Source organism: Chinchilla lanigera, unplaced genomic scaffold (assembly GCF_000276665.1).
Source record: "Chinchilla lanigera isolate Chin_1 unplaced genomic scaffold, ChiLan1.0 scaffold00021, whole genome shotgun sequence".
Lineage (NCBI taxonomy): Eukaryota > Metazoa > Chordata > Mammalia > Rodentia > Chinchillidae > Chinchilla > Chinchilla lanigera.
The window spans coordinates 9,899,115-9,916,876 of record NW_004955422.1 but is presented as its reverse complement, the minus strand read 5'-3'; the positions used below and the strand labels follow the sequence as shown (position 1 = coordinate 9,916,876).

The window sequence follows — 17,762 nt, the reverse complement described above, 5'->3', positions numbered from 1 at the left end:
TCTTTTTTGGGGGGCTGCTGGAGATTTAGCTCAGTGGCACAGCGCCTGCCCGGCAAGCTCAAGGTCGTGAGTTCAATTCACAGTACCAGAAAAAAAAAAAAAAAACAACCCAGACATTCTTTTTTAGACTTTGCATACCAAAAACTAGTCAATGTTGAAAATTTTGATGCTTTTATAAAACAATAAACATTAAAAACTCAATACTTTATTTTTGTGATTTTTTTCCTGTTAAGTACTCATTGTTTAATATAATAAAACTCATAAAAGTTTAATTAACAATTCATCAGTAGAAATAGTCTAAAGACTAAATGCACATTTATGTGCCAGGATGGCAAAATTAGCCTTATCCTCTGAGGGTGGTTTTGGTACTGGGAGTTGAACTCAGTACCTTACATTTGCCAGGCAGGCACTTATGCCACTGAGCTATATCCCCAGCTCCTACTCCAAGGGTTTAACATGAGAGCATTCCTGTTTGACTTCACTTCTCAGTATTTACATATCTAATAAACAGTGCTTGGTAGAGTTTTCCGTGTTTGATGTCTGCAGCCCATTGAATTTAATAAGATTGAATCTTTCAGAGCATTGGGATGTTCATAATAAATCCTAATCATGTACTGTAACATCAAATCTGGAATGCACGTTTAAGCTTTGGTTTATCTGTGTTTTGAAACAGTTGGAGATTTGTCCTGTGGAAGTGTGTGAATTATAGTCTGATTTGTGTGTGTTCCTGGTGGCTTCCTGATGTAAAAACTCTCAAAGTGGCAGTGAAAACGGAGGGTGTCTGAAGCAGGGTAGTAGAAAGTGTCTTAAACCACCCTTTGAATTTGGTAGGAAGACTAAGAGACGTGCTCCCAATATATTCCTGATGATAATTTACAGTATAATTTTCCCCAAAGGCAATTAAATAATGATTACTTTCCATGAATTACCCGCAGTATAGTTGAAATAATATGCCTTTTATTCATCAGCATTATTTTCAGTAATTGTATTTTCTCACTGCACATATATTTCAGATACAGTATCAACCAAGTAGATTTTGTGGGACAGACTTGGAAAATAGTTCCCATTCATAACATTGCTTTTATAGAAAGTGTGTGTTTTGTTCTAGGTAACTAAATAAAAATGCTTTGAGGAGGAGGGAGTATACAATGCTTTTACAGATTGGGAACAGCCTACCATGACGTTTATTATAATGATAAAATTAGGTGGATTATAAACTGCTTTACTATAAAAAGAAATGAAAAGTTTGCGCAAATGTCTCCGTGTGTGTTTTGTTAATGCTATTTCGCCTTTTCATTTTCTATCACATGTGGCAAGACACACATTCCGGGTGCCTACAGGCTTTGCCCACACTTGCCTTTTTCATGTTGTGCTGTTGTTAATACTTGTGACTTTTAAGAACAGAGTAACTTTCAATCCCAAATAAAATGTTCCACATTTCTTCCACTTAAAATATCACTTTCACCCCAGTTCCTTCGAGCACAGACTTCTGTCTGAGTTTTTGCTGTATAACATCGCTTTAATGAAGAACAGGGAAATGGTCCCTTCCTCATAACAGAGTAATGTTCGTGTTCTGAGTGGCAGGTAATATTAGTGCTGCTTTCTTAAGGAAGATTCTGTAGGGGATACAAGTTCTGTTAAATTAACAAGTTCTCTGAATATTCAACTTGTCCACATTAGAAGATTGATAAAACAATTATTTGAGCACAGTGCTGGTGGTAATTCCCAGGAAGATTGCATCAATTTATGCTTTATCCAGATCTTGGTGTGTATCCTATTCATTCTCCATAGGAAAATAAGATTCCTATTGCCTTTTTTTCTTGTCTGTTTCCTCTAAAGAAATTGAAGGGTGACTTGAGATTTTTTTTGTGGACTAAATCGTATGGCTCCCTAAGGTGACCATATTTGGAGATAAGGTCTTTAGGAAACAGTTAAAGCTTAAAGAAGTCATAAAGGTGAAATACTAATTGAGTATAATGTTTTTGTAAGATGAGAGTTAGAGAGACGCCAGGGCTGTAAGAGATCAGGAGACAGGACCCTGGGGGACACAGCAAAAAGAAAGCTACCTAACAAGTAAAGGAGAAAGGTCTCAGAAGAAACCAAACCTGCTAAAGCCTTTATCTTGGACAGCTAACTCCCCAGAGTGTCAGAAATAAATATCTGTTGTTTAAATCACCTAATCTGTGGTGTTTTATGGGAGACTCAGATGACTAATACAAACTGTATCTACTCATCATTCTGATAATCTACAGAACTTCTGGGGAATGGTGGCACATGTCTGATTTTTATCATCAACATTGAATACTGCTGAAATTTTCTTTTCTGCTGTGTGTTTTCATAGATATTGTAACAGGACTTTGAGAAAGAAGGACCTATTTGGCCTTCCATTAATCTGTTCTGAAACTCTACACATGTTATGGTTTTCATCACATCGTTTAGCAATTTCATGTTCTTTTCATTGATAGCAACAGCTTCAATGTCACATGACCAATTAAGCGGTAGCTTGCAAGTAAGTTTTTGTTTTTGGATACTGGGAATTGAACCCAGGACCTCACACTTGCCAGGCAGGCACTGTGCCATTGAGCTAAATCCCCAGCCCTGCAAGTAACAGTGTTTATGTTCTGTAATCTGTGTCCTGTACAGTACTTATGTTTAAAAATGCTAGATGGCTCATTGATTAAGGATCCAGAGGCACAGGGGTCCTTGATCCTTTTTATTTCCTAAGTTTAGAAGTAAATTCAGAATCCATACAGAATAGGAGAGGAGGGGCCAGGGGCTTTTTTTTTTTCCAACAAATGAACGTTTAGGACCTGCTAGCTCTGGTGCCCACTTGACATGATTTGCTGGTCTGTTGTTTTCCTTAGGGACCCAGAGGCAGATGTAGACAAACAGCAGGTGAGGAGGAAGGGCCTTGCTGAGCAGACTGGAAGGCTGTAAACAATGGAGCTATATTAAGAAAGCCCTTGCATCTGCAGCATTTGTTTCCATGCTGCTACCCACTGGTCATTTTCGTGAATTGTCACCTGGTCAGTGATGCAAGATGATTCATAATATACACAAGTTACACTGGGAGGATTCTTAGACATAATGTTCTTTGGTATTTCCTAAAGTCTTTGCAGCACATGCAATGGTTGAAGGTCATATACAAGATGATTTTAGGTGAACACCTATTCACATTGGGCCAGTATTAATGCTGGATTGCATTTCCAACATTCTTTCAAGCCTTCTGATTTGGGGATAGAGCAATATCTCTGCTGCAGACACTTCCATTTTCCTTTCTTTTCTAACAAAAAGCATCTTCCCTTGTACACTGTATTTCTGGTATTACCGTTTGATATCATATAAAAGTCCTTCACATATATTAATTTAACTAAACAAGATGAATTCTCTTCAGGACAAATGTGAAACATCAGGTAGTATCTGGATAAAGAAAAAAAATTGGGAAAGTGGTACACAGGGTGATATTAGGGGTATGCTGACAGTTCACTATGCACCTTGAGCTCCTCCACTTGAAGGGTGCTTCTATACTTGAAGAAACTGAGACCTCTTATGGGATGTTTCTCAGGGAGACTGAGCTGAGAGAGTTGCGATAGTTGACTGATAGTATCTGTAATGACCAAAATGCCCACAGGAAAGGAGAGGCTGCCCCAGAAGTACCTCAGTGGGACTTGGTGAATCCTGAGATACAGAGAAAGTCTCTACCAAGGCACCCTGCTGCTGGTCCCCATAAGACAATGAGAAGAGTGGAGTGAAAATTGACAGTGTAGCCTCCATGGCTTTGGAAGGTGTAGGAAACTAGGGATTTAAAATCACATCAGAGGGCAGCATAGACTTGCAGGGTGGCGTGAAGGTGATAAATCTTCATCTCATCATTGTTGAACTTGGGGCTTTACATCATATTTTGGCTCATTTCCTGTTAATCAATTAAATAATTCTTGTTATATACCTCCAATGTAGAAAAATAGGAAAAACAAAACCCCACCCTGTACTGTGGTTTCTTAGTATCTACAGAGACTGGTTTCAGGACCCCTGTACTTAAATCCACAGGTACTCAAAGCTCTTATAGAAAATGGTACATTATTTGCACATAACTTATGCACACCCTCCTGAATACTGTGACTCACCTCTAGTTTATTTATAATACCTAATACAATGCAAATGTTATGTAAATAGCTGCTGCTGTGAACTGTTTAGGGAATAATGACAAGAAACAAGAGAATAATTACAAGAAATATTCAGTACAGACATAATTCTCTCCCTGAATGCTTTTGTTCTGTGGTTGGTTGAATCCTCATATGCAGAACCCGTGGAACTGGAAACCCACTGTATGAAATTCACTAGTTACAAATCTCAGCTGGGCAAAGAAGTGCACTTCTTTGTGTTCAGAAGACAGTTGACTGTTCATTAGGAACCTACATTGAGCTTGAAAGCACAAAAAATAAATCGAGTCAATACCTAGTTGTCCCTGTCATTGCAGATTAAACTAGTCACTCCCGGATCCCCCTCCCATCCTGTTCCTGGTGGCTCCTACGCTGGCAGTTGGGGACTTGCCTGGCTGGTATCTTCTTGGGTCATGGGTGTGGTCTTGATCATGCCTCCATCTGTGCCTTTCTTCATCTCTGCTCCTCTGACTATGGCTGCCTCACCCATATGTGAGTCTTTTTTTACCATTCTAGCATCAGAGCCCTGCGATGGGCTTGTCTTGCACCCCGCATAGCGTTAGTGACGCTGCTGCCGCCGCCGGGCTTCAGGATGGACAGCTCCAAGGGAACTGTGGAAATTTGTTCACTTTCCAAGCTCTGTATCAGAAATCAGACTCTCTCAGACTCAGGTCCCCAAAACTACTGGGAAGTGACAGTATTGTAGCCTCCCACCCTGTTCTGACTTAGTCTAAGGTGAGTTTCTTAGTTCCTTTTGTGCCACTAAAATAGAGTACTATAGATGGAATAGTTTATTGAAAAAGAAACCTGAAATTTATTTCACACATTTCTGGAGGCTGCGAAGTTCAAGGTCAAAGTGCTGGCATCTTGCTGTGACATAATGTGGTGGAAGGTATTGCATGGGAAGAAATCTAGAGAGTGCTGAACTTGCTTTTGGAACAAACCCAGGCACGGTAATGAATGCCCTCCCAGGGTAAGGACAGCAAGCTCTTCAGGAGGGAAGAGCCCTCCTGACCTAATTGCCTCTGAAAGGTCCCAGCTCTCAACACTTGCACTGGACATTTAATTTCTAACAAGTGAACTTTAAGGGACAAACCCAGCAGTGCGGCTGAAGTGTAGAGTCCCTTGCAGCCTGGAGGCTCTCACCAGCATTCTCCTTGTGCTTGGTCTCTCTCTTTTCTTCCATCTTTGCTTCCAAGATCTCTTTCTATCCCCCAGGAGTATATATTACAACTGGGAATGCAGTGGCCTTAATTTCCTTCAAATTTATTATTTATGGGATGTATTAAATTCAGATGGCCCATGTGAAAGCAAATCAAAACATTTTCTTTTGGACTTATTTTCTGGATAGTGAGTTTCAAAAGACTAAGTAGAAGCTGCTACAAACATTTGTGTACAAGTTTTTGTGGGGACCTAGTTTTCATTTCTTTGAAATAAATGCCCAGGAGTGAAATTCCTGGGTCATATGGTAATTGTGTGTTTAATGTTCTCTAACTGAATAGGCTTTTTGAAAGAAGAGTTACAAATTTACACAGAAATTGAGATTGTACAGAAAATTCTCATATGGTGTATCCTATACTTATTTTCCTTTATTAACATCTTACATTTGCATGTGACAATTACCACAATTAATAAACCAGTAAATTTCCTGTAACTGTTTTTCTTTTTTCCGGTATCAAGAATTGAACTCATAACCTTGCGCTTGCCAGGCAGGCGCTGTGCCATTGAGCTAAATCCCCAGTCCCTCTAACTGTTTTCTTAGGATAGGTACACTAGGCTAAATAATGACTCCAGAGTTTTGGGGTCATAATGCCTGGGTCTGTAAATGTTATATACCTGGCAGACACTTTACAGACGTGATAAATGTAAGGATTTTGTGATGGGGAGATTATCCTGGATCAATCAGACAAACCCTAGGTAGTACCTCACGTGTTAAGAGGAATTATTAATACAGGTAGTAGAAGACAATGTGAACCCTGAGGCAGAGGTTGGAGTCAGGTGGCCACCCCATTGGAACACAAGGAATACAGCTCTCAAGGCTGCAAGAACTGAAGATCTAATTCTTCCCTTGAATGCTCCAAAATTTAAAGGCACTAGAAGGATCTAAGAGAATTGATATCCTTATAAAAAGAGGAACAGGCCCTGGGGGAGAGTGTGAATAAAGAAAAGACCAGTGAAGACATAACAAGAAGGCAGCTTTGTGCAAACAAACAAGAAAGACCTCACTAATAGCCAAATGAGCTGACTCCTTGATCTTGAACTTCCAATCTCTGAAACTGTGAGAAAAGACATTTCTGTTGTTGAAGGCATCCAGTCTGGATATTTTGTTACAGCAGCTCCAGAAGACTAATACAATGCATATGGAATTTGGACAGTTATTGACAAATTGCTACACATACACATTGGATCACTTTGTCTTTTTTCAGCTTCTCTTCTTCTGTTGATGAACATTTAGGTTATTTTCATTTGTTGATAATGAAAATATCAACAAATGAACAGTGCTGCAATGAACAATCAACAAATGAACAGTCCTGCAATGAACTTTAAAAATGGGTTCCTTTTTGCCTTTTAATTAATAGTTATAGATCTTATCAACAGGTAGCCAGATACTTGCTTTAATCAGAGACCCAAATTTAACCTACTTTAAGAATAAAAAGAACAGGGTCTTGTGAAGAGCAGAAAGGGGCGCTCTATGCTTTCACACATACCATGGGTTGAAGTCAATTTTTCCTTATCATATTATTCCAGATATACAGAAAGCCATGGTTTCTAAGGAAGACTCACAAAGGCAGAAGAAAAGGTCTTTTCATATGTTAGGCAGAACTCACTATGATTTTGAAAGCTAGAAATTGGAATTCAACCTAGCTTTAGCAGTAAATGAAATTTCTTGGCATTGCCAACTGAGGAGCCTGTGAGGTTGGTATTTATTTCAGCATAGCTGGTCCAGGAGCTTAAATGTTGTCATCAATTTCTCCCCCTTGTCTCTTTCCTCCTCTTGTCTAGTTGGACTTTATTCTCATACAGGTTTTTGTCAAGAAGTTTCGTGATGGATTTCAATAGCTGCAGGCAAAATGAGGTTTTTTATGAGCACAGTCTTAGAGAAAAGAGGAGATTATTTTCTCTTCATTGTTCATTGCTATTGTTTAGATATAAAATGTCCCTCAAAAGCCTCATGTGTTCAGAGGTGGGATGTTTGGAAGTTGATTAAATCATAGGAGTCCTATACTCACCTATGATAAATTCATTGAAGAGTTCATAGCTGAACATGCTTTTAGGAGGTGAGGCCTGGATAAAGAAAGTGAGTCACGGAGGGTATGCCTTTGGAGGGTATATCTCTTGCTCTGGCTATTCTCTGTCTTCCTGTTTCCAGCTTCCATGAAGTGAACAGCTTTCTTGTACCGTGCCCATCTGCCATATTGGTACCTTGGAGCCAGCTGACCATGGACTGAGACCTTTGGAACTGTGAGCCAAAGAAACCTCTCCTCTTTTAAGTTGCTTAAAGTTGTGAGTATCAAATGTTTCATTGCAGTGACAGGAAAGTTGGCCAATACATTTGTCTTAATTACTTCTGTCACTGCTGAGACAAAAACCCTGACACCCAAAGTTAAAGGAGGAAAAGTTTGTTTCAGCTTAAAGTTTGTAGAGGTTTCATTCTATAGTCAGCTGGTTCCAAGGCATGGTAGCATGGCAGAGGGTCATCACAGAGCAGGCAGGAGGCAGCAGCAGAGAAACAGAAACCAGCAAGCTACAACTGACCAAGATAGCCCTCTTTTTGTCCCTTATATTTTATCCAGGGTGGGGCATACACTCGGTGGGGCACCCTTAATCCCTCTTAGAACTATGCCAAACTAATTAGTAGCTTCTAATTTAGTAATCACATGCCTTTGATCCTAGCATTATGACCTTCAGATCCAGCCACCTCTGAAAAGCCTGCATGAGGCTACGACTGCATGAGGTTTAGGGGGGAACATCTAGACACAAGCCATAGCAACATTCATATCAGTTCTTTAAAGTCCTCTTCTGATTTGAACCATGTGACTCACCCTAGACACAGGAGCTTGGGAAGCTGACTGGCTGAACTTGATTCAATAAGGGATGCAGGGACTGACAGCTAGTGGCGATGTCAGATTCACCATGAAAGGAGGAGAGCCTGTTCTCAGTTGGTGGAAGTACTGAACAGATGGAAAAGTAACCAGGATCAACTCTCTTTAGAAAATCCAATTATAGTCAGACTGCTGGTTGGTGAGAATGCAACCAAAGCAAAACGATTTTGTTGTATAATTTGAAAGTGTAATGAATTCAGACAATAACAGCTTGAGGTAAGCTTTAAGCTGTACATGCCACAGTATTGGAAAGTAGCAGCTTTGGAGTTGAGGACTTTCATTATTTGGTGAATGTATGTGGCTATGTGTAAGCCTTTCTGACTTAATTTTTCTAAGTTTCCATCAATAATTATGTTAGTTTGCTAGTACCAGCATAGCTGATGTGTCTTAAACAACAGAAATATATTTTCTCACAATTATGGAGGCTTGAAGTCTGAGGGCCATTGTCAATGTTGGTTTCCACTGAAGGCTTCCCTGGCTTGTTAGATGGCTGTTTTTCTTGTTTTCATGTGGTGTTTCTGTGTGCTTGTATCCTAAGCTCCTGTTGGTCATGTTAGATTGGGCCTAAGGAACTCATTTTAACTTAATCATATTTTTAAAGACCCAATCTCCAAATATAGTCCATTTTAACATACCTGGAGTTAGAAATACAACATAAAATTTGAAGAGGGGGACACAATTCAGCTGATAATGATGATCAATCATCTTACTTTGGTTAATATGCTCATTTGAAATTTTAATTACTTCTACTTTTGCTTAGTTTGGAGACTGTTGTATTTAATTTTTCAGTGTGACTTTTCATATCTCTGTTCTGATCTGTTATGGATTGACTTTGTAGCATAACTTTTAAGAAGCAAACTTGGTTCCAGTTTTTCTCAGGGGGAGGGTTATTCCTCTATCATCACCATGTAACGTATAGCATTTATTAAATGTCTATCAATTGTTACACCATGGACCAGACATCCTTATTTAATTATTCAATCCTCATAGAGCCCTGGAAAGTAGATGTTTCTCTTCTTTTACAGAAGCCTAAAACCAAGCAAATCCCTACCCAGAGTGGTTACGCTCGTATGGTTCAAGGTAACAGGGCTGCACAAGGTCAAAGCAGAAATCATATCCCTCATTTTTTATTCCTGATTCACAATCCCATTATCTTCTTTATAATTACACCAAGTCTATTAATTTTATTTTGCAGGACTGTGTCAGAGTGTGCTCAGATATTTGGCTAAGATTATTGGTGGTGTGTCTGTGAGGTGTTTCCAGTTGAGATCAACAGTTGACTAAGCCCACTGGCCTCACCAGCGACGGGGGCATCATACAATCGGTTGAGGTAGATGAAAGGATCTGCTCTGTCTTTTAAACCTGACTGCTAGAGCTTCTCTGGCTCTTGGACTGATACTTACATCACCGCTGTATTTAGCTCTGAGGCCTTTGGATTGGAACTGGACCTACACCATTGATTGTGTGTGTTCTTTAGCTGACAGATGAGTGATCATGGGACATAGCCACCAAATTGTGTAAGCCAATTTTGATAGCATGGATTTTTCTGTTCTATTCTTTTCTATTCTATTTTGTTCTATAGGTTCTGTTTCTCTGGAGCTCTCCAATGTAGCAGTGTCTAAGGTAGTATTTCAGGTGAAAGCATGTCTGGACTTTGGAGGGCCATGACGGAGGCCAGTGTGGCTGCAGTTTAGGAGCAGAAGGGATAGAAGAGGCAGGAGCAGAAACACTTCTCAGTGGGTCTTGTGAAGCCTTTGGCTTTTACTCTAACCAAGATAGAGAACCACAGGAGGTTTCGATCAGAGAAGAAAATTCTCTCACATAATTTTAATGAGATTAGAATTTGTTCATGGATAAGATAGGAGAATTTAGAGAACAATAAGTGAAAGATGACTAAGAGTTTGTCTTGGTGTGTGGAGTTGCTACTAAGCAAACTGAAAAAGATGTAAAAGGAGCGTGTTTTTGGGGAAAGATTGGTGGGAGTTCTTGAGGCAGCAGGTGTTTAATAATGTTCTAGGCACCTTGCTTGTCTAAACTCATTTAATTCACCCAAGCATTACCAGGTACATGTTGTTATTCCCAGCTTCAAAGGAAGAAGCGGAATTATGTTAAGAAATATGTCCAAGCCCCACAAGATACAAGGGGTGGGACTAGAATATGAACTAGGGTGTTATGCCGCTCTAAAACTTGGGTTCCTAATCAGTACCCTATATCACAGTGCAGCATTAGACATATAATCACCAGGATAACCTTACTTGGTCATGAAGACTGAGGCCCAGTGAATGTATTCAAACTTGACTTCTTTCTCTAGTTCCAGCTTAATCACCCTTCTAAAGGCTTGTGTCGATATGACTGGGCTAAGGGATATCCGGAAACTGATAATATATTATTTCTGGGTGTGTCTGTGAGGATAGTTCTGCAGGAAATTGGCATTTGAATCTGGAGGTGGTAAGGAAAAGCACCGTCACCAGTGTGGGTGGTCTTTGTCCCACATATTTAATGCCCAAATTGAACAAAAAGGAGGAGGATGAGCTAATTTGCCCCCTGAGTTGTGACATCCATCTTCTCCCACCCTTGGACATCAGAACCCTTGGTTCTCAGGACTTTGGACTTGAACTCAGTTATACCACTGGCTTTCCTCCTTCTCCAGCTTCCCAATGACATACAGGGGACTTCTGAGCCTCCATATTGTGGCGGTCAGTCTCTCTCTCTTTCTCTTTCCCCCCACTTCTTTTCTCTCTCTGTCTTTCTCTCAGAGTTCTGTTTCTCTGGCCCTGTCACAGACACTGCCATAATCTACAATACTGGGTGTTCCGCTTCAACATATGCATTTTGAGGAGACACAATTCAATGTAACACCCACCTTTAGTTCAACAGGCATAAGCCATAAACTATATCAATACTGTGCTATATTGTTATTTATTATTACCAAGGAGAGCTGTCTTTGTTGGACAAAGAAGGTTATAAATCCAAGTGGCCAAAAAGCACTGAGCCTGGAACTTGGAGCAGTTGCCTAGTTTGTTTTTTTGTAAAAATATCCACTGCTGCCTACTAATTAGGCATTTACGGCATTATGTGCCCCCTAGACTTGAAAAATCTTGTCACCCAAACTCTAGTCCCCAAACATCTAGATTAAACTAACCCACATCAGCATTTGAACACATTCTTAAACCTTCTGCAGCTAAATAGGATGAGAAGGCAAAGACAGGTTTTTCTAGTGTTCAGTTTGGAAGTGGAACGCATCTGCAAATTAGAAGGCGTCTAGTAGACTCATGCAGTGACCATCACTGCCTAGATCTCCATATTCCCTCATGAAGACGTGGTCCTCCTGCCTTCACTTGCTTGAGGAATGAAAGGAAGGCATTTTTTCAAAATAAAGGGATAGTCACCCTTAGCAAGACAGCGAAGATGCAGTTGTATGCTGGACATTCAACTTTACTGGAAAAGTGGAGTTAACTATGTGTCGGCTCCTGGGCAAAGTACTTTGACTTGGTAAGTTTTGGGGGCTGTTTCATCGTCATAGAAATTATGAGGCAGTCAGAGAGGCAGATCCAGGGACAGGTGCAGAGGATAAGTAAAGGCTGCAAAGGTTGAGATAAAGGCAGAAGAGAAGAGAAACAACGTATGTTCTTAACCAGCTCAGGATTGCAATGAACTTTTTGAGAATTTCTGTGATGGCTTTTTCTGGCCCCTCAAGGATGTGGACCTGTTTTGCCCACACGGTGGCAGTAGGTGTTTAGAAAACAGTTTAGCCAACCTCAAAGCACATAGCGGTACTCCTGAAGGTGCTGGGGATGAGCCGCAGCTGACGTTTAGAGTAATTAATAACGCATTAGAAAATTTACTAACAGGGATTATCCACACTGAGTTAATTGAAAGCAATTTTAAAGGCTGGGAAAGTAGAGGAGGGAAACAAGTGAAAGGAGGTAGTGTCTTTTCCCTGCCAGTGCGATGTGGTATATTTGCGCAATTAGTCAAAGCTCTAATCTAGCCATGACCTGGTATGGTTCTGCCGTTACAAACTTAAGCTCCTTTCCAGGCTATGTGAGGCATCGAAGTGACAAAGGGAGGGCTGCTATGTTTACATTTTACTGGGAAGAATCATATCCCAGGGCTCCAGGAACTTTGCCTGAAATGCTTTTGCTGCTACTAATTTTCTCCTGTGACATTGAATGGGACACTTTACCTTTCAGGGATTGTTTTTCACCTTGAAAAAGCATCCGGTGGACCAGAAAACCCCTAAATTCCCTTCCAGCGCTGGCTTTCGATATGCTGATTCTAGAAGGCGAGCATTTCCTCCTTGGAGATGTAAGACACATGTTTATATGTGTAATCACAGTGTCAGCAAACAGCATCTGCTGGATTATGATAACAGCACAGAATGCAGTGTTCACACACATAGACCACGGGGCTAGAGGAGTAGATTTTGACTGATATCAGCAACTGGAGTTCATTGCTGTTTGGGAAGAAACTGAATTTGAAAAGGTCTTTTAAAAGGGCCTTTGGGGAAGTACAGGGACTGAGGGAAGGCAACTTGCAAGGGAAAGTCTGGGGCGTGGATGGAGGGGCAGGGGACAGGAGGGACAGAGGGACAGGAGGGACACAAGGACAGTGCAGGCCTGGAAGAGCCGGGCCAGCGAAGGGCCTATTGGCTCTCCCAGAATTAACCACAGCTTATCACTTACTCAGCTGGAGCGCTGGGGATCCTGTCACTGAATTGTCCAGGCTGTTTGCCTTTTGCATTCTTTGCCTCCTGCAAAATGTGGCCAATGCCTGTCAGCGCTGTCTTGTTTTTAATTTGCTTGGAGCAAGAACGCAGAATCCTAGGCAGGTCTGATTTTGCTGTTTTATGGTGAACATCAAGGATTGTTCCAGGGGGGTTTGTCGTGGGGAGAAAGGATAGTGGTAGAATTTGAGCATCTAGGCAAAAGGACAGAGATCCATCTCTGTTTGCTTTTCCAGGTGTTCCCTAAAGGGAGTTTCAGCTCTGACCAGGGGACAAATAAGAGAGACGTACTTTTAAGCGGATCAGAGAAGGAAAGGGCCAGGTGTTCATGCTTCTCCTCAAAAGAAAGGAGAAAGCAATGTTAACTCCCAGAGACAGGACACAACAGCAAGTCCAAGCTTCCAACAGCTGGACTTCATCAGTATTACATCTTCTCTTAGAAATTAAGCCCAACTCAGGTGACTAAAGAGTTCCTTGTTTGCCCTGGACTCTCCTGGGTTTGGTACTGAAAGCCCAAGGCAAAAAATCAGCCAAATGAAATGGGCAGGAACGTGGAAATATTCTCTCAAGGTGATCATGCCTTCAGAGAAACTGATATATACCCATCTAGACTTTCTTAACAGAAAAATGAAGACTATAGCTTTCTGCACCCAATATTATATTTTGTCTCATTTGAAGTTTATTGTGGATAATTTTATTTGTAAATCTGTGGGTTTCCCCTCCTAGTAAAAGGAACAGAGTACTGGTGAAAAATTAAATGAGACACATGTGGTGAAAAAACAAAACTCTCTTTAATTTTCTGGTCTGATCCTTGCGTCTTCGACTCCCAGTGGCCTGTTGTATATTCTTTGATTGGTCTATTTAACCAGCTACTCCATCCCCTAAACCTGTAAAGGGGCCCATTTCTGATCCTAGGAGCTCAGACAAATTTTCTAAGCTGGTTGGAGCTGAGTGACCAATGGACTCATTTTTTGCCTTGGGCTTTCAGTACCAAACCCAGGAGAGTCCAGGACAAATAAGGACTCTTTAGTCACCTGAGTTGGGCTTAATTTCTTTTCTTTTTTTTTTTTTTTTTTTTCTGGTACTGGGAATCAAACTCACAACATTGCACTTGCCAGGCAGGCGCTGTGCTGCTGAGCTAAATGCCCAGCCCTGGGCTTAATTTCTAAGAGAAGATATAATACTGATGAAGACCAACGGTTGGAAGTTGGACTTGCTGTTGGTTCCCAACTCTGGGAGTTAATATTGCTTTCTCCTTTCTTTTGAGAAGAAGCATGAACCCCTGGCTTTTTCTTTTCCTTTCTGTGAGTCCAGTGGAGATGCAGGGTCTTGAAGGGCAGGAGCATGGATGAAAAGGACTCCTGTTTCCATGTAAATCACATTGTGACCCTTCTCTATTTGAACCTTCTCTATTGTATGAAGAGGACATAAAGCCACAAAACTGCTTCCTGGAGGTCCTGCTGAACCTGATAATTTTCTTTGGAAGCTCTTAGCTGCTCAGGCTCACAATAAATCCTCAGAGATAAACTTGAGACAAAGGCTCCATCTCCTTGGCATAAACACATGAAAGTTTCTAGGGGCCGTAGGCCGGTTGCTCTTCTCTTCCAATACATCTGTACTGTAATGGTTTCTGCTGCACCTTAACCTAGAGCCCAGAAGTCATGTCTCCACAGTTGTATGCTTGGCCAGGTCCAAATGCAAAGAATGGCGATATAAGAGTAGTGTGTAATGAGGATAGCACAGAACAAGCAAATCCTTGCATCTGCCTGCTTGACAGGTTTTGCTGAGAGTTGCATGAACAAGGCAGTCTCTCTCACATTGGATAAGCACTAAAGTACTTTGGAAATAAAAATTATAAAGAGGATTTGAAACAGAGGCAGTGCTATGCACACATGTATTTAGTGTTGAGTCATTTTTAGGTCACGATATGAAGGGGCTTTTATTATTCTCCTTTTAAAGAGTGTAGTAGAGTGATTAAGAACATAGGCTTTGTAATTTCACCCCTCCTCCACTACTTAGTGGCTATGTGGCCGTGGAAAATCCACTCCATTGCTTGAAACTTCTGTTGCTTCTTTTTAGAGATAATGATATCAAATGCAAACAATTGTTGTGAGAATTGGACGCTGTGTAAAGCACTTAGAGGCCTGGCCCATTGCTCTCAATAGAAGGAACTAATATTATCAATCCTGAGTTGCAGACGAAAAGATAGAAGCTTATAAAGTTTAAGTAATACATTAAAGACTTGAGTCAAGGTTTATTTTTTTTTTTATTTTTTATTTTTTGGTTTTTCTCCGGTACCGGGAACTGAACTCATGACCTTGCGCTCGCCAGGCAGGCGCTTTTGCCACTGAGCTAAATCCCCAGCCCCTGAGTCAAGGTTTAGATGCCTGTCTGTTGCCTCCAGATCTCTAGTCACATTTAAACTTACTTTAGTTTCAGGGAACGTCAACCTTCCCTGACCAAAGACTGACCAGATGGACATGTTCTGGCATTTTTTAATACAAGTTGAAAATAAGAATAAAAACCCATAAACATTCTTAATATTTAATAAGCATCTACTAAAAGATACCATTTACTGTGTTTCCCTATAATAACTCTGACTACATAACCTCATGGACTTCTTGAGGTACATTTTCAAAGATATTTCCATTTTATAGATCTAGAAACAGAAGTACAGAGCTAGAGAACACACAGAGGAGTCAGACCTTATGTGGACAAAATTGTTTCCAACCCAAACATTCTTGGGGAGTGAACAGGCAGCTGGCACTCCAAGACTTAGTGAGGCGTGGCTGCACACTCAGGTCCCCCGGCTAAACTTCCTGAAGAGCCAGGTGCAAGCTGGAGCTGGGGGGTTCTGGCTTCTGATTGGCTGCCATCAATTGTGGTTAGCTCTCTGTGGTGGGGAGGCTAGGAAGGACAGTGGGGGCTGATAAATAACCCAGCAGTATGCACATAGGGGCAAGAAAACAAGGAGGGACCAGAGATCACACTTTGCCTTCTCTTTGGTATTGAGTAGTATCAACCACATCGCAGACATCCCAACACCTTGGTCAGGCAGCTGGCTGAGTAAGGTAACACTTGTATTTTCCTGCCCTCAGCCAAACTGTTTATTCCATTTTTACAGTTCTAATCAGAAGTACTTGAGCTTTTTTTCCTTGCAGGTGATGAGGGGAAGGAATGAGGGAAGCTGACATCAATTTTTTGTTTTTCTTTCTAATGTATGAAAATAGGAAAGGTACAAGGTGCCGAGTTGAGTCCAAAGACAATAAGGCTCATGCAGAAATGCAGTATATCTAAATTACTATAAATGAATACAGTTGGCAGAAGAGAGGTTTAGAAAGGTTTAAGGAAAGCTTCTTGAATGGATGTGAGAATACTGGGAAAAAATAGTATTAAGTCCAGACAAGAAAATGATCAGGAGCAAAGAAAATCTGTGGTGGAGGGAAAAGCGGTCTCTTTTTCTTTTTTTAGGTATTGCCGGTGTTTTCTGGCATTTCCTGAACTTGGTTGGACTAAGCTTAAGGTGACTGTTTCTGAAAATGTGACCTGTGTGCCACTCAGACATCAGGATCACTGGAATGATTGTGTAAGAAATACAGTTTCTGGTCTTCATCCCAGAAAATCAGACTGTCTGGGAGCTGATGAGTTTCTTGTCTGAGGTGTGTGTGGGGAGAGGAAATAGTCTCCCTTGTGATATTGATTCATGTTACTTTTGAGAATACTCATGGTAGAGACTCTGCTTTGAGGTTATATTCTTGAGTTTGGATTTCTCATTGGAAATCCAATTTGTGACTTTCTGAAGTGGCTCAATGAAAAATTACCTGGAGAAAGGGTAAAAATCATCAGATCATTTTTGTGGATGGCTGTGACTTATAGAAAGGATCTTTTTGGAGGGGGGCACTGGGAATTGAAGTCAGGACCTTGCACTTGCCAGGCTGGAGCTTGTGCCATTGAGCTATATCCCCAGCCCTAGCAAAGATATCGATGTTATCAATGTTTTGATGTTTGCTGCTGTGTAGTAAATAACAAGAAATAATTTGAGGAGTGAATGAGTAAATTGGTGGGACTACTATGACCATGAGAAATCACACTTGGGTGCAGCTGACCACTCTAAAGTTGTGTAGATGAAGTTGTAGATGCCAAGAGGGGAGAGAGTGAGTGGAGTGGAAGTATATGTATGTTCTAGGGTAGGAGGCTGGGATGGAATGAGTGGTGTTCCTCCTGTTGCAGCCCAGCTTGCTGAAGTAACTAATAATAACACTCACTGTGAACTACAGTTGTCGCCTTGTTCAAGCTGCCCTGGGTTGCTCTGTCGACACAAGTCCATGCCCTGTGGAGAGAGGGCCCATTGCAGCTGCTGCAGCAGATGATGGCAATGCTGAGATGATGGTATCTGTTAGGGACTGGACCGAATCAACACCAGACCGCAGGCTGTTAGAGTCTGAGGCTAGTCTGCTGTGGAGACATTTTGTTACAAGGCAGGACATCAAACCTTTGCTATATTTCTGAGTGGTAAAAAACGAATGCAAGGTAATTGTTTCATAATCCTAACTTCATGCTCTCCACAGGTTCATAGTTTAGTCCTCTTTCTATTTGTTTAACAGAAAAGAAAGATAAGGTAAGGATGGTGGTCATATTTAAGACTTAGCCAGGTCTTAAACTTTTCTAGGGGGAAATCTAGGAAGAAATGAGGGAAAAGTGACATCCGATTTTGGTCTTTAAAACATTTTATGTCCGAAATGGTCAGAAAATTTTAAAAAATTTGTTTTGTAA

The 17,762-nt window shown here is 41.0% G+C and overlaps 1 protein-coding gene across 2 annotated transcripts in view; it reads left to right on the top strand.

The window, feature by feature from the left end:
- Window positions 1-17,762, top strand: part of Rag1 (recombination activating gene 1) — a 36,692-nt gene that overhangs the window by 11,693 nt on the left and 7,237 nt on the right. Inside the window, exon 1 of one of the 2 annotated variants that reach the window (XM_005384104.2) lies at window positions 15,975-16,060. The exons of the other annotated variant lie outside the window; for it this stretch is intronic. The gene's annotated coding sequence lies outside the window, so the exon portion shown is untranslated. Of the gene's footprint in view, window positions 1-15,974; window positions 16,061-17,762 lie in introns of those variants that run through there. 2 annotated transcript variants of the gene reach the window in all.